General features: G+C 44.9%; 1 protein-coding gene and 1 long non-coding RNA gene across 2 annotated transcripts in view; one reads left to right on the top strand and one right to left on the bottom strand.

The window, feature by feature from the left end:
- LOC309546016 overlaps positions 1 to 7,501 on the top strand; it is a 410,500-nt gene extending 402,999 nt beyond the window's left edge. Inside the window, exon 3 of the long non-coding RNA XR_014224918.1 lies at positions 7,410 to 7,501. This is a non-coding gene — a long non-coding RNA (uncharacterized lncRNA). The remainder of the gene's footprint in view (positions 1 to 7,409) is intronic.
- FILIP1L (filamin A interacting protein 1 like) overlaps positions 1 to 17,845 on the bottom strand; it is a 496,325-nt gene that overhangs the window by 387,846 nt on the left and 90,634 nt on the right. The gene's annotated exons all lie outside the window — the stretch shown is intronic.

The raw sequence follows: 17,845 nt of genomic DNA, 5'->3' as shown, positions 1-17,845 counted from the left end.
GACACTGGCATCCTAACAACCAATGACATCAGTTATTAAGGAGGATGTCTGTTGCCTCCACAGCATCCTTGTTTGACCCTCCGCTGCCTCTCTCTCTAGCATTGGGTGTCCTACGTGTAGCTGTTGCTACATTATGTAAAGCTATTAGAATAGTTTTTTTACATTTTAGAATCGGGTGCCTCGAGACTGTCCCTAATTTCAAAGGGTGCCTTGACTGAAAATGGTTGAGAAACACTGTGCTAAACAGTACCTTCAAAAACCCTTTTCGACTTGAATTTTTCCTGAGAAATAGCAGGGCACTTTTGACATGTGACAGGTTGAACTGGATGGACTGTTGTCTTTATTCAACCTCAACTACTATGTAACATCTGAGCGTTCTGTCGCCTTAAGCAACACGCCCATCACTCAAAAAAAGTACATGAGCTTTTTTGCCAGATTTCAGGCATTTTACTGCTTTTCATTGGTCACGTGACAACTCAAAACGCCTGCACAAAAATGCTGCAAAAACACCAGAAAAACGCCTGTAAAAATAGCAACGCCTAGATGTGAATGGAGCCTAATATATCTGTAGTCTTTAGGAACATCTCAGCAATCAAAAGAGATGCCAACAATTTTAGCTGCATGTCACAATATACTGCAGACTTTATAATTGTTCACTTTTCTACATGGAAACGGGAACAAGCATTTCATCATTTGTCTTCTTGTAAGATACCGCCAAGTTGTAAGGGAAAAATGGCATCAGTTAGTGGAATTGCAGTATTGTGTTTGGGCAGATCTCTCACCACCTGTCATTTGTTGTGACCTCTCCATATATGGCCCTCTCATGCGCAATACAATTTGTATTGTATGACTTATACTTGAGTGATTTCACTCTCCTTTGCTGATCTGCTTTATTCTAATGAATCATGGCTGAGCCCCAAAACAAGCAATGTCAGTATTTTTAGAGTCCCATCTTCCCAAAGTATCTGCAATGAAAACTTAAGTAGTGAAGGTCAATTTTCCATCACGTAAATAAATAGGAATTCAAGAGAAAAAGCCAGAATGATTTAAAAAGTACTGGAAAGTTGATTCATTCCTTCACCAGTAACAGAGCGTGTTGGATGTTGAACATTCTGGGTTAGAACTGCAGTAAGGAACACACCATAGATGGTATTATATGAGCACAAGAAGGACACAATTCCCTCATCTCATTTACTTCCTTTGTATTGTGTTCTTCCACCTAATGTACTTAAAAGTGTGGATATACTTAATCTAAGCTAAAAACAACTATCACCCAGGGGCTAAAATCAAATCAATAGGTGTCTGCACATACCTTTATTCATTTCTGAACCACTCAGCAACTGGGGCACCGAATATGCAAATCTTAACTTTGAGCTCTGAAGATTTACCTTTATCTCTCCACCTCTATTTGTTAGAGAGGTTTAGCATGCTACATTGAGGAAAGAAGAAGGGGGGGGTCCTAAGCTCCAGTGTTAGAACCGAGAACAAGCATTGCATATTTGAGACCCTTGGGGTACATAGATACCAAGTAACTCTTGGTCCAAGCATGTACCTATTGCATCATGGAAGCAAAATCTTTTTCATGACTCAGAACTGCTCTGCCACAATATATTGAGGGGGGTGGGGCAAAACACATGTGCTTTCAGTATTTTGTTCTCATGTGACAGAGGTCATGAGAAACCGCAAGAGGCTTTTAAAGTGATTGTAAAGTCTTTTTTTTTTTTTCAATAAAAATAACAAACTTGTTATACTTACCTCCTGGTTTTGCACAGAGCAGCCAAGATCCTCCTCTTCTTGGGTCCCTCTTCGGCTCTCCTAGCCCCTCCCTCCTTTTGAGTGCCCCCACAGCAAGCAGCTTGCTATGGGGGCAACCGAGCCAAGTCACAGCTCCATGTATCTATTTAGACAGGGGGCTGTGATTCGGCCCTTCCCCCTCTCTCTCTTCATTGGTTAACTGACTTTGATTAACAGCAGCGGGAGCCAATGATGCCGCTGCTGTGTCTTAGCCAAAGAGGAGGGAAGTCTTGGATGGCTGAGACACTCGTGGACATCGCTGGATTGAGAAAGGGCTCAGGTAAGCATTTAGGTGGGATGAGGGAGCTGCTACCCACAGAAGGTTTTTTTTTTTTTAATCTTAATGCATAGAATGCATTAAGAAAAAACCTTCTGACTTTACAACTCTTTTAACAGCAAGAGGTTTTTTTAACTAAAAAAGTTATAATTGATGTGTTACCAGTTTTGATGCAAATGTTTGGGGAGCTTCTTTAACACTTTTCATTTTGTTTTCAATAGTCATTTGGAATGCTACACTACAGCTAATTCCATTCCATAAATAATTTTGTATTAACTTACGACGTGCCTTTGAACTTGCTCCAAATATTGACTTGTCAATTCCCTTCCCCTCCTTGTGAGTGAGTCCTTGTACAGTGGGTACGGAAAGTATTCAGACCCCCTTAAATTTTTCACTCTTTGTTATATTGCAGCCATTTGCTAAAATCATTTAAGTTCATTCTTCTTCTTCATGAATGTACACATAGCACCCCATACTGACAGAAAAACACAGAATTGTTGACATTGTTGCAGATTTATTAAAAAAGAAAAACTGAAATATCACATGGTCCTAAGTATTCAGACCCTTTGCTGTGACACTCATATATTTAACTCAGGTGCTTTCCATTTCTTCTGATCATCCTTGAGATGGTTCTACACCTTCATTTGAGTCCAGCTGTGTTTGATTATACTGATTGGACTTGATTAGGAAAGCCACACACCCGTCTATATAAGACCTTCCAGATCACAATGCATGTCAGAGCAAATGAGAATCATGAGGTCAAAGGAACTGCCCGAAGAGCTCAGAGACAGAATTGTGGCAAGGCACAGATCTGGCCAAGGTTACAAAAAGATTTCTGCTGCACTTAAGGTTCCTAAGAGCACAGTGGCCTCCATAATCCTCAAATGGAAGACGTTTGGGACGACCAGAACCCTTCCTAGAGCTGGCCGTCTGGCCAAACTGAGCTATCGGGGGAGAAGAGCCTTGGTGAGAGAGGTAAAGAAGAACCCAAAGATCACTGTGGCTGAGCTCCAGAGATGCAGTCAGGAGATGGGAGAAAGTTGTAGAAAGTCAACCATCACTGCAGCCCTCCACCAGTCGGGGCTTTATGGCAGAGTGGCCCGACGGAAGCCTCTCCTCAGTGTAAGACACATGAAAGCCCGCATGGAGTTTGCTAAAAAAACACCCGAAGGACTCCAAGATGGTGAGAAATAAGATTCTCTGGTCTGATGAGACCAAAATAGAACTTTTTGGCCTTAATTCTAAGCGGTATGTGTGGAGAAAACCAGGCACTGCTCATCACCTGTCCAATACAGTCCCAACAGTGAAGCATGGTGGTGGCAGCATCATGCTGTTGGGGTGTTTTTCAGCTGCAGGGACAGGACGACTGGTTGCAATCGAGGGAAAGATGAATGCGGCCAAGTACAGGGATATCCTGGACAAAAACCTTCTCCAGAGTGCTCTGGACCTCAGATTCGGCCGAAGGTTTACCTTCCAACAAGACAATGACCCTAAGCACACAGCTAAAATAACGAAGGAGTGGCTTCACAACAACTCAGTGACTGTTCTTGAATGGCCCAGCCAGAGCCCTGACTTAAACCCAATTGAGCATCTCTGGAGAGACCTAAAAATGGCTGTCCACCAACGTTTACCATCCAACCTGACAGAACTGGAGAGGATCTGCAAGGAGGAATGGCAGAGGATCCCCAAATCCAGGTGTGAAAGACTTGTTGCATCTTTCCCAAAAAGACTCCTGGCTGTATTAGATCAAAAGGGGGCTTCTACTAAATACTGAGCAAAGGGTCTGAATACTTAGGACCATGTGATATTTCAGTTTTTCTTTTTTAATAAATCTGCAACAATGTCAACAATTCTGTGTTTTTCTGTCAGTATGGGGTGCTATGTGTACATTCATGAGGAAGAAGAATGAACTTAAATGATTTTAGCAAATGGCTGCAATATAACAAAGAGTGAAAAATTTAAGGGGGTCTGAATACTTTCCGTACCCACTGTACATTCAGCTAAAGCTACTACATCCCTCACTGCTGGCCACAGGACAAGACAGATTGGATTTACATCACATTGGGCTGGCTTTGAGTGCTACTTCCTAGTCTATATATGAGGGGATTTTATTTTATATTAAAGGTTGTCATGTTTTTTTTTTTGTGTTCTGCAGTATTCTCTTATCACCCCTCTCTGAGTTCATGTCAGTGTGGAGGATCCGTCCTCTCTGCAGTGTTGGACCTGTCAGCTCCCAGATTCTAGTGCACCATAGTGGCTGATTTCTGTACTCAAAGGATATGTTTGATTTAGACTTCTTAGACTTGGATGTGTTTACTTTAGGGCCATTTTACGTTTGTCATATAGGAGGTAGTAGTTGCGTTTAAATGGCAGGTTGGCCTTCCTTTGGGACAGAGACCTATGGTCATCTCAGGGGCTGACTGGCAACTTTCAACCCAGGGTGCAAGTACAAACCATAGGCCCACGGTGCAGCGACTGGCCCCCCCTCCTACTCTTTCTCTTTCCGGCCTCCTTCTGACCCCCATTCCAGGCTGAAGCTCTGCTCCAGGTACTGTCTACTCACCGGTCAAATCTGGTTTCCCAACCTGGCCAGCAGGAGCGGTTGGGGGGAGCTGGGACAGCTCGTTCGGGGGTTGGCCTGAGGAGGAGAGTCTCCAGTGGGGCATCACACCGGCCTCTGCTCAGACACAGCTTACACCATCCATGCTGGGGGGAGGGCTGCGCTCTGTCCTTGTCTTTATCCCGCACTCAGTAGGTCAGTGGTGGGGGCTTTTTACTTCTCTTTACCAGGAATCTTTCAGGCATGTTTGTGGCAGAAGCAGCGCAGCCTTTTTATGGGGCATCAGAGTATCCCGTTGGGCAATTGCGCCCCCTGGCCCCTGCCCCAGTCCTCCCCTGGGACATCTACTTGCAGCTTTGGGCCTCTGTGCTGTATTCTAAAATGTGGAGATATCACCACTTGATGTGCATCCAATAGCGTTGGTTTCTGTTTCTGAGATTACCTCATGGGGCGAGTGTATTTACAATTGATTCCTTAGATCCTTTGGATGCCAGCATATTAATAATTCTTGTCTTTAACCATTAGGCCTTATGCACACTGGATGTTTTGCATATTCTCCTAGGCTCCTTTCCTCATGGCAGCAGTTTTTTGGCTAGAAAAAAACATCTGACACTTTAAAACTCATGTAACATATTTATCTGTGTCAAGTAATTGGGCATTAAATAATTTCATTGACCAAAGCAATAGTTTATTCTGGCTATTGAAATGAATAAATGATCAAGCTCCTAGCACTTAGGAGCGTTTAGATGCATTTAGGTACAGCAATTGTTTTGTCTACCAAAACTCTACTGCTCCTGGATGCACTGTGCCTGTGGGTGTTTTCTTTTTTTTCCTCTCTCTAAACTCTGTGTGCATGAACATGCTGGGACATTTAGAGGCGTGGAAAAAAAACAGCAAAAACCCCTAGGAGCAGCAGAAAAAAAAAAAAACGTCCAGTGTGCACGAGGCCCTATGCTTAACCGGTTGCCGACCGCCGCACGACTATATACTGCGGCGGTCAGCCCCGGCCAGGCAGAGTGACGTATCGGTACGTCACTCGCCTGTCACTGACTTGCGAGCCTATCGCGGGCGGGCGCGCGCCCGCCGAGGCGCGCGCCCGCCGCGCCTCGTTCACAGACAAGTTAGTGCGTGTGACCGGTGGACTCGATGTCCGCCAGTCACACTGCGATCGCTCCTGTGAAGGGAGAAAGACAGAGCGGCTTGTGTAAACAAGCTGCCTGTCAGTTCTCCCTGTGTAAAAGTGAAGATCTGTCCGTTCTACTATGTAGAACGGTTGATCTTTGCTTTTACACCAATAGGAATGTCCCTGCACAGTTAGAATCACGCCCCTAGGACACACTTAACCCCTCCCTGTCCAATAAAGTTAACCCCTTCCCTGCCAGTGTCATTTTTGCAGTAACAGTGCATATGTATAGCACTGATTACTGCAGTAATGTCACTGGTACCCCCAAAAGTGTCAAAAATGTCAGTCAAGGGTCCGATCTGTCCGCCGCAATGTCGCAGTACCGAAAAAAAATCACAGATCGCCGCCATTACGCGTTAAAAAAAAAAACACCAAAAATGACAAAAATCTTTCCCTTTGTTAGTAAACGCGATAACTTTTGCGCAAACCAATCAAAATACGCTTTTTGCGATTTTTTTTTTTACCAAACATAGGTAGCATAAAACAAATTGGCCGAAAAATGTTAAATTTTGATTTTTACTTTTTTTTTGGGGGAATTTCATATAAAAAATGTGAAAAATATTGTTATTTTTGCAAAATTTACGCTCTTTTTTTGTTTATAGCGCGTGATCAAAAAATCGCACAGGTGATCAAATACCACCAAAAGAAAGCTCTGTTTGTGGGAAAAAAAGGACGTCAAATTCGTTTAGGTACAGCGTCGCACGACCGCGCAATTGTCCGTTAAAGTCACGCAGTAAAAAATCGCAAAAAAAACCCTGGTCCTTTAGCAGCCAAATCCTCCGGGGATTAAGTGGTTAAAGAGGTTGTAAACCCTCGAAACTTTTTTTTTTTTTTTTTTGCTGAAACCTGTAAGAGAAACACATAATGAGCTAGTATGCATCGCATACTAGCTCATTATGAAATACTTACCTAAGAACGAGCCCCCGCCGTGCCGCCCGCTCACCTGTATGACGGGCGACATATCCAGTCGCCCGTCTTCCGGGATCGCGGCATCCGAGCCATCTGATTGGCCGGAGCCACGGTGACGTCACTCCCGCGCCCGCGCGCGGGAGCCGACGGTCACGGAACAAGTCTCTGAAGAAACGCACCAGCGGCCGTTCCTTCAGAGCGCATGCGCCAGTGACGTCACTGGCTGCATGTAAGCTAAATATCTCCTAAACGATGCATGTTTAGGAGATATTTACAGTACCTATAGGTAAGCCTTAATATAGGCTTACCTATAGGTGGAAGTGTCAGAGGAGGGTTTACTTCCTCTTTAAGGGAGACTTTCGGGTGTATAGGTAGATACTTTTTAAACCCCACACACTGGGCTGCTAGTTTAAAACAAAGCTTTAAAGACCAATTCACACCTGCTGTATCAGAAACTGATTTTTGGTCATATCTAAATACCAGTGGCATCAGATAAATCTCAGGGCACCGAGTTCCCAGCTCCACCCACCAACCAGCTGCAGCAATTACACGGAGCTTGTCATTCTGTCACATGTCATTTTTTATCTTTGCCTGTCTGTTATATTTAGAGAAGCATCATTTGATCAATTGCTTTTAATAATCTAAAAATCTAATTTTTTTTTTTTTTTTTTCATTTCTGTTGGCAGTAAAGGGGTGTGAAGGGCATTGTTAAAGACTGCAAGCAGAAAGAAAAAAGTGTAATTAAAAGTGAAGATCAACAAAAGTACCTTAGACTGCCAAAGAGTATGACTTCATGGCATAAAAATCCTAGCCCTGAATGTCTTATTGTCATCATAATCTGTGTTCTACTAAACAAATAAAGAGAAAGGTCTTTCAGGATTGTGTGTGTGGTAATGAAGGCTATGAGATCATACTTCAGGCTATATAAACCACTTTAAGACAGGAAAGACTAGCCAAATATTACTAAGGAGTGTACTGCAGGACCTTCAACATTGCATTTGTTTATCATACTGATTTCCATACAGTAATTATAGAGTATTCTTCTTCAATGTCTCTCAGTAGTCCTTAGGTGCCCTGTAGTCAAATGGTAGAAAAGCTCAGCATTGTTCATGTGCCATCTATCGCATACCAAGCCACCTATAATAACACACTTCTACAAAACTTTAAATAAAAATTCGGCATGATCTTCATTTTCAGTTCACGGAATCTAGCAGAAGGAAGGTAAGGTGCAAAGGATATCCATTTTCTTTTCTGTGTCTGTCTACACTACAGCATCAAAATTTTCAAAGGGCAATCCCAGATCAGCTGTAAAGTGTAAACCCTAAGGCCCCTTAGGGACAGGCGGATCTGAACGAATGCCTCATGCATCTCTATGGGGCATCGGATGTCAGCAGGGACATGTCCGCTGACATCAGATCCGATCTGTCAAATCTGGACAGATGGAAACCCTATTTTACATCCGTCCAGCGGATCGGATCGGATAAGATAAGAACGGACAGACAGTCTGTTCCCATCCGATTCCCCCATAGAGAACGGCGGGGACCTGACAGCTCTGTCTCCACACACAGCGCGGAGACACAGCTGTCATCCGCCTGCTCAGCTGAGATAAACAGAGTCCCTCGACGGACCGGAATGTGTGAAAGGGGCCTTAATTGTGTTCTGGCTGTAACTGAGGTCTTTGATCCACATGAAACTGGGCTCCTAATGCTTTGCCATACATTATACAATTTTCTGTACAATTTTCTTTAGGATTTACCTTCAACTATGTAGTGCAAAGGCCTTCCTATCTGGATAAAATTGAAAGTGATATTTAGTTTTGACCTCATATATGGTTTTTGGTAAATCTAACAGAAAATTGTACAAGAAAATTGAACATGTATGGTCAGCCTAAGGGACTCAGAAACGTGCACTATTCACAGCATGTGCTATTTCAGTTTTGATCATTAAGAGAGGTCTGTGATATTTGCTGCCACACCCAGACAGAAATGTAACAGAAGATAAAGCCCCACTCTGGTATAAAATCCTCCCCTTTATTTCTGGTTAAATCATTCAGAGATTTCGCTTAATGATTTTGAAATATCGTTCTGATAAAAATATAAAAGAAACTTTTTACAGAAACAGACAATAAGCTAAAGTAAGTGGGAAAAGTGAAAATTCTTCGGAAAGTCCACCTGGTCTTTGGTTCTGGCAGAGTCCAATGCATTTGCAGAGTCCAATCTGACATGGTTGAGTCATTGGCTCTCAGAAATGACTCCTAGCATTCCTTCACAGTTCTGGTTTTGGACCAGAGCTACAGAGCTGCTAAAGCAGACATCTTTTTTTGGTCCGCTAGCCCATAGGCACACATTATGTCAGTTTTTTCATCCGCAAACGGATGGAGGAAAAATGGACATACAGAACGCCTGTGTGAAAGGACCCTAGCAGTGTGAAGTTCAATAAGTGAGGTCATTCAGTCTGTGAAAAACAGGTGTCAAACAGGTATAATACAACAACAGCGCTGCAACAAAGTGGGGCCGGAGGGGGGCGAAGCCTTACATCCGATTCATCTGACGGACACCTAGCATGTAGTTTGCTGTTCCAGCCTGCACAGCTGATGTGCTCCACTTGTAAGTTTTATACTATACTGACTATTAAACTTTTAAACTTCTTCTTTACACATTTACACCGAGGACCTTGGGCGAGAAGTAGGATTGATCGGGTCCTGACATCCCCTGGTTTCTGAGATTGGATTGCTTCTATCCCCTGGGGGGAACTGCTAGCTCTGACCCGCTGGTAATACAGGGGTCGGAGGCCATATTTTTAGGTGGAGGAGAGCACCAGCACTTTATTCCAGCACCGAAAGTCATTCCTTCACCCCAGCACTTTTTTGCATCTTGTGAACTTTTTAAGCATGTTTTATTGCTATATGTTTCAGTTGATTTTTATGGTGTTTGCACCACATTATTAGCACAAGTATATGTATTCTTTTCTATTACATTTATTTTTATTAGTGATTTTTATTGTATGCACTAGATTCACTTTGGTGTAGTATTGTTGGCAATTTTCACACATTATTTATATTTGTTACTGTATGCAGTACATCCACTTTGGCGCAGCACTGTTTTTGTATTATTTTTGTTTATTCAGTTATGCAGTGGAAGCATCATTAGTAGTTGCAGCCTTAGTTTTCTTTTAGAAGTTTATTTCTCCAGATCTTTGCTTCAGGTTTTTAGGATTTTATCCTGACCCAATTGTGGGTTGCGCCGATTTTTTACCATTTGAGGTGTCAAACAGGTTACCCTTTTTTAAGGACAAAGGCTGTAAATGTTGTACATGCAGGGTATAATGCATTTCTCTTTGAAATTTTCAGTAAAAAGGGTCATTCCTGACATTGTTCAGAAGAACAGCATACTTTGATTAAAAAAGTTGATTGGAGAGGGGAAAACATTAATTGCAGAAACAGATAGTCTGCTCAGCTAAAATGATCTCCAATGCTTTAAAATGGCAACCACAGCCAGAAAGACGTGGAGGAATACGGGAAACTACCCTTTCAAATGGATCAAAGAATAGCCAAAAGACTCAGCAAGTGATCAGCTCTAGTGTGATCAAAGACGGTGTAATGTTACCTGTGAGTACTGTAACAATTAGAAGACACCTACGTGAAGCCAGGCTATTGGGAAGAAAAGGTTACAATTTTCCAAAGAACGCATTGACTGGTCTAAAGAGAAATGGCGCAACAATTTGTGGACTGATGAAAGCAAGATTTGTTCTTTTTTGGGTCTAGGGGCCACAGACCATTTGTCAGACGACCCCCAAACACTGAACTCAAGCCACAGTATACTGTGAAGACAGTGAAGCATGGTGGCGCAGGCATGATGTGGGGATGTTTCTCATATTATAGTGTTGAGCCTATTTGTCACATACCAGGGATCATGGATCAGTTTGAATACATCAAAATACTTGAAGAGGTCATGTTGCCTTATGCCGAAGAGGAAATGCCCTTGAAATGGGTGTTTCAACAAGACAACAACCCCAAACACACCATTACCGAGCAGCAATTTAGTTCCAAACCAACAAGAATGTTATGGAGTGGCCAGCCCAATCCCCAGACCTTAATCCGAAAGGGGTGACATAAATACTGTTTTTGAGGTTAAACCATGAAATGCAGTGGAATTGTGTAATGAAGTGCAATCATCCAGGGCTAGAATACCTGTTCACAGGTGCTTGAAGTTGGTTAACTCCATGCAACACAGATGTTAAGCAGGTCTCAGAAACCGTGGTTATACAACTAAATATTCGCTCAGGGATTTACAGGAAAGCTAAGTCTTCAAGCATTTTTCAGTTTTTACAGTAAATGTTTAAGTTTGTAAAGCAAAATGCAGACACTGCTATTATTTTTGGAAAAGCCTAATATTCCTTTCTCTTTCGTTCATCGATGGACACAGCTCCTGTCATTCTTGACCATTGGGTTATGCTGCACCCTAAAGGAGTAGGACATTAGGCAGAAAAAAACTTCTGGCTACATCCATGGGCAGTCCCAGGGGGTATGCTCCCTCTTCCTGCTATAGTCACTCAGTTTTTTTTCTTCCTAGTCAGGAGTAAGGACCTAGTTCCTTGCTGGGATCTTTGGTCCTGGCAAAATGTTTAGATAGAAACTTTTTTCCTCCTGGATTTTTCTGATGAGATCTACAATCAACTGCCACACTGGATGACGGGCTGGATACTCTAGATCCAGTGGTCAACCCAATCTGGCCAGCGAGCACGAGCAGCTCTGCCCTAGGTCGGCCACGACATAGTCCCACTGGACAGGGGCTAGCCCTGTGAGTTAAATGTCTCGCAAGGTCGCATACGACCTGGCCTCGGCCTGAGTCGCAGCATTCCTCCTGGCCGACAACAGCCCATTTTGATGGAGAGGAGGATCTGTCTGGAGTGTTCCCAACCCTGTTCTTGGTATGGTGAGTAGCTTTACCCTGGGGTGGACATGGGCCCTTCCTTGGGACGGTCGTATCCCGGGTTCCCCTCCTTGCTGCAGGCACCCCTCCTCATCCCGCCCCCTTTTTTTTTGGGGTGGTCTGACCACTTTCCTGGGGTGGGGGCAGGGCGTCAACTGGCGATGGGGTCTGGGGGGGTGCGCTGCTGGCGACCGGACGATCGATTGAGTGGGGGGGGTTGTACCTGGTGGGGGCTCTTGCCAGGGCCCCCCGTCCTGCCTGGATCTGTCCTGAGGCCTGGCCCCTCTATTCTTGGTCCCTATATGCCTCGTGGGGCTGCTATTTTGTTGTAGCCTGTGTTTCTATGCACGGTGGCCATGTTGTGTAGTCCGGTGGCCATTTTCTTGTGCTTTACCAATGCAAATAGCGGTGGCCATGACAGTGGAGCCCTGTGGGTGGCGTTTTCGGCGGTGGTAGCCCCTACTTATCCCTTGGTGCTGATTCCTGGATCAGTTAGCTCCCTGATCGCTGAACGTGTAGTGCAGATTCTTCTGGTGGATGCAGGTGCCTGTGTCGGTGGGTGAGAAGTCTGGTGGGGTCTTCTCCCTTTCTCCTGAGGATCTCTCTGTACCTTATGCTGGCGACCGGGTGGTGCTGCCAGCGTGGTGGGGGTTGTCCTTTTAGCAGTGTGTTACACTTTTTTGTGGGGTCCTCCTAGTGACTCATGGAGTCTTTGGAGCATGTTTCCCCACCTGATCCCCTCTCTTAGGCTGCGGGGCCCTTTGAGTCCCAACCATCCATCCATGCACTGAAGGCAGTCCTGGAGTCCCTTGTGTCCCGGGTGGAGACGGCTTGCAGACGACGGGCTAGAAAAAGCACCCCTGCCTCATCTGTCTCATCAGATCCTGACTCTAATTCGGCCACTGCGGTCGTGGGTCACCCTGCTGGGTCATTGACCACACGCCTGGAATCCTCTGATAGGGAGGATGATTCCTCCACATCTGCGACCGTGCTGGTTGATGCACTGATTGTATCTGTGCTTGAGACCCTGAAGATGGAGGATGCAGCTGAAGAGGCAATGGAGGCACAGGTACTCTTTAGCACTCACAAGCCATCCAGAGCAGCAAAGGTGTTTGCTTTCCCCGCCTATCTTGACAGAATTGTCACTAAAGAGTGGGGAGGACCAAAGCGTCCCCATGGGGTTCCTAAATGCTTTACTAGGCGTTATCCCTATGAGGAGTCCCTTCTTAAGAAGTGGACTTTACCACCAGTGGTGGACCCTCCAGTTTCCAGATGAAACAAGGTAATCATGATTCCGGTGGAAGAGTCCCTGGCCTTTAAGGATCCGGCTGACCAGAAGGCGGAGGCTGTGGCCGCATTATGTATACCTTAGCTGGTTTGGCAATGAGGCCAGTATTTGGTTGAGCCCCTGTCGCCTGGTTGGTACTGTTTAGCCTTGGGAATTTTTTTTGCTGTTTCCCACCCCTTCTGTTTGACACTGCTTTGGGACATCCCAATGGTCAAGAATGACAGGACCTGTGTCCGCCAATGAACGAAAGAGAAAATGGGATTGTTGACTTACCGTAAAATCCATTTCTCTGATGTTTGACGGACACAGCACCCACCCCTCTGTGGAGTTATGATTCTCCTGACACTGTTTGTAACAAAACTGAGTGACTGTAGCTGGGCCTGCCTATGGGTGTAGCCAGAAGTTTTTTTTTCTGCCTAGTGTCCTACTCCTGTAGGGGGTAGCATAACCCAATGGTCAAGAATGACAGTGTCCATCAATGAACATCAGAGAAATGGATTTTACGATAATTCAAAAATCCAATTTTTTTCTTCACTTTCTGTAAAGTAATAACAAATTTAAAACATTTTTCTTCATGTTTCAATTTTGGAATTGACAGTGCAGTGTTCCCAGTGCTTTTGCATGTATGGAAATAAAAGCTATTATAAGGATTTTGAGCTTTACTCCCTTTTTAAACACACTGCTATGATTTTGAACACAACTGTAAATCTTATGCATGCATCACTTAGAAAATGTAAAAGAAAAGCGTGGGATTGAAAAAAAATAAAATACAATTATACTCCCCTAGGTGGATGCAACATCAGCCCAATGCTGCATCTGTCCCCCACCAACTCTAAGGCAGATAACAGATCAAATACTGCTGATCGTTCAGTTCTCAGTCTTCAGGGAGCAGAGAGGCGGTGACTATCAGTCACTGCTCTCCACTCTGCCCCTCCAGTTTTAACTGGAGTACTTGGCAGTGGAGGGGGCGGGAGTGGCTGTCTCAGTCTTCCAGCAGCACACTGAGAGGCTGAGCCAGCTGCCGTTCAGGCATCTGGGTGGATCCCGACATGAAAGTCAGGATCCCTCCAGAATCTGGACTGGCTGAGTGGCATCAGCCGACAATGGTTGCTGTCGGCTGAATACAGATCACAGTGCAAAACTAAGTGCATTCCTGTGACCCCAGCTTTGGCCCTACTTCTCCTTTAATGTGTTCTATTACCTTTCTCTTCCTTGTAATTTAGGCTTGTTAGTGTCTGACAGTTATTTTCACTACAGTCAAATATGAACCAGATTTTTATCTTTGGTAATTTAAAAAAAAAGACGCAAATGGGTATTTGCTCTAGACTGTTTTTTACGGCAGGTTCAGCAGACAAAAAGAACATATAAAATGTTTATAATAAACAATTCTTTAGAAAACTAATATAATTAATTTAGGGTTTCTTTCTACTGAAATCACGTCTGCATACACGATAATATCAATAAATAGAAAAGTATGAACTTAACTGCTACCTAGTACAAAGATTGAATAATTCTTACATGCCCTTTAGGCCTGGTTCACACTGCGCTCCGACTTTGGGAGCACATTTTGTATGACGTGTACAAATCAATGGTTTCCAGGCTGTGAGAGCCGTCTGAACTGGTCCAACTTGGAAAAAGGTTTCTGCACTACTTTGGTCCGTTTTTAGCCCATTCATTGTCATGCAAGTCGGATCAAAGTCGGATCCTCGTCCTAACCATCTGACTTGTGACATCCGACATGGTGATTACAACAGCAGGAAAAGGAGTTTATGCCACACTGGAATTGTTTTGATTGGTGAAAAGACTAGTCAGGCTATCTCTAAGTCGGAAAAAAATCTTATCCTGTTCATTCAAGTCGGACAAGGACCGTTGTCGCAGGGCAAAGTCTGATCGTGTCGTACCACTGTGAACCCGGCCTTAGGTACGTTCTCTTATCACCCATGGGCCAAATCAAATTTGCGACATTACTACTCACTGTAATGAGGAAATGGTACAGTTGGCAGTTACTATAATTGAAGTTATGTAATGTTAAACAGTCAGGTATCCATGCCTAATCATACTAGTGCTTTGTACTTGGTTTTAACCTACAACATGGTAGGAGGATGATAAAAATTCAACATGCGTTTTATTTCCTTTGAAAGAAATGTTTGTCAGTTTTATACCCTATGTTCTCTTGTCGTGTCTTCATCTCTGTGCAAATGTATCCTTATATAAATGTTAACGTGTTTGCAAAAGAAATGTTTGAAGATACATTCCAAGTTGCTGAAGTACTTTCAAAGAATGTAAATGTTGAGATTGCTGGTATAACAACAGGAGACAGGCCAGAGGCAGGGCTGGCAATGAGGGTTTCTTCTTTCCAAGAGTCCATTTATAGTAGCATGTGAAGATATTTCTGAGCAATTTCTTATTTACATCAAACTTCTGAAAACTATGGCCACATTCACACAAGCCACTAGCGCCGGTGCGACTGACAGGGGCAGGAATCTGCTGATTCCGCCAGCTGTTTCACTTTCCTGTGAGTGGCTAGCTGTGGCTCCCAGGCCCTGTAAATTTCAATGACAGGTCAGTGGAGGTCACCGCTATCTGTGGATGGACTGGTGATTACCTGCAGCTATCGCTGCTGGACACACACAAAGTGCTATTACTGTAGGTAATTTGCAGCACTGCGGACGGCCTCTGCTGACCTGTCATTAAAAGTTACAGGGCTCAGCGGCTGCAGCTAGCTGCTCACAGGTGACAAAATCAGCTGCAGTGAGCTCACAGGTTGTGGCTGGTCTAGAGCAATGTTTCTTAACGAGTACATATGTGTTATCAGGATAATTGTGACTGGACCAATGGGCACTTTCTCTTTTGTTTATCCACAGACACAGCGCTCCATAAATCATAACTATTGGGTATATTGCCTCCTCCAGGAGTAGGACTAGGCAGAATAAAAAACACCTGGCTATGCCTATGGGCCATCCTCAGCTTGAAATATAACCCCCCTCTCTGCTCCTAGGTAACCAGTTTTTAATCTGTCTAGTCAGGAGTAAGGACCTATGCTCCCCGCTGGGATCTCTGGTCCTAACAATTTTTTTTCTCCTTTCTTACCTCTTTTTTGTTTTTTCTCTCGGGAGATCTACAGTCAACTGCCAGGCTGGGTGACTTGCTGGATAATCTAGATCCAGTGGCCCCCCCAGCCCAGCCAGCGAGTGCGTGCAGATTGCAGCTACGTGCTAGGTTGGTTGAGAGGAACGAACAGAGCCTCATGGCCCGGGAGTTAAACATCTCGCAGGGTCACATAAGACTGTGCTTGGGTCTGAGTTGCAGCGGTCCCTTGGCCGACAGCTCCCCTACTTCAGTGGCGAGGATTCTGTCTGGAGCGTTAACCGCACCATGGAAGGGTAAATACAGTCCCCCTCTCCCCTTTTGATGTTTTTTTTTGGGGTGGATGCAGGTAACCCTTAAGTGACAGCCGGACCGGCCTGCATGTTTCCTCCTTCCATCCTTAAAAATCCCTCAAGGATTTGGGCTTTCCCTCTTTGCCTGGACCTGAAGTCTGGTGGGGGTTCCAGGGCAGAGGATGCAGCAGAGACCTCTGGGGTCTCCCCTGCTATCCCTACTCTGTAAGGGTCCTGGGATAGTGTGTGTCCTGCCCTTGTAGTCTGGAGGAGTCCCAGTGTAGGAGACCACTAGGTGGATGACCCACTGTTAGCAGTGTGGGTATAGTGAAGGGGGGTCCCAGTGCAATGAGCAGAGTCTCCTCTAACATGTTTCCTACCTTCAGGAGGGGGTCCTGTTTCAGAGGGTGCAGCTGATGGCGGCCATTTTTCCCTTAGTCTGGCTGGTCTCTGGTTGGCGGCCATGTTTGTGTAGCCTGATGATGTCACGGGAGCCATTTTCCCTTCGTTTGGGAGATGCTGGAGACGACCAAAGCCTCGTGGGGATGCTGAAGCTCCTCCTCTTTTTCTTCCTCAGTTTCCTCTTCCTATGCCCGGGACATATGAACAGAGATGTCGTCCATGGTGATGCTGGGTCCGAATTCTCTGCGCTCCTTCGATCAGTAGGTTGAGTCTTTGGGGGTCCCTGTTATTTAACAAAATTACCCTTTGTGGTCCCCAAAAGTTTTGCTGTACGTTACCCTTTTGAGGAGTCACTTTTAAAAAAGTGGTCTAGTCCACCAGTGGTGGACCCTCCTATTTACAGTTTGAACAAAGCTACCATGATCCCAGTAGAGGAATCCCCGTCCTTTAAGGACCCGGCTAACAGGAAAGCAGATGCTGTGGCACGCAGCATGTTTACTATGGCTGGTTCAACACTGCGGCCGGTCTATGCCTCAGCCCTGGTGTCTCAGACCCTAACTGAATGGGCCAAGTTTTAGCGCCAGGGCCTGGGGGGTGGTTTTGATTTAGCGGACCAGTTGGTCCATGGGCTGCAGTTTATTTGTAATGCTGCTTTGGCTACAGCTCCTGTGCTGGTCAAACTTTCTGTTTTAGTGGTGGTGATTAAGCACGTGCTGTGGCTTAAGAATTGGTCCACAGACCATGCCTCTAAGAAGGCTCTCATTGATCTGCCCTTTCAAGGCGATCGCCTGTTTCGGGCTATCCTGGATGACATCATTAAGGGTATCGCGAGGGGGAAGAGTAGGATGGAGCTTTGTTGCAGACAGGATTCTTCCTTCTCAGCACATAGAAAATTATTTTGTGCTTCTGGGGACAGAGAATAAGGGAAATAGATCTTTCAAATCTTCCCCGGGAGGTTCCAAGCATCCTTGGTCTGGTAAGCCTAGAGCTAGCTTCTCCGGACCCGCAGACAAGACCCCTTCAGCATGAAGATCTGTCCTTACCCATTATTGGGGTGGGGGGACATCTTTGCTGGTTTCCAGCCTCAAGGGGATCCACAAAATGATTCCTTTGGGGATACC

This window comes from Pelophylax lessonae, assembly GCF_965119305.1.
Source record: "Pelophylax lessonae genome assembly, chromosome: 2".
In the NCBI taxonomy this organism is placed as follows: domain Eukaryota; kingdom Metazoa; phylum Chordata; class Amphibia; order Anura; family Ranidae; genus Pelophylax; species Pelophylax lessonae.
Note: the sequence above shows the minus strand (reverse complement) of the source record. Positions and strands in the feature narration are given on the sequence as shown.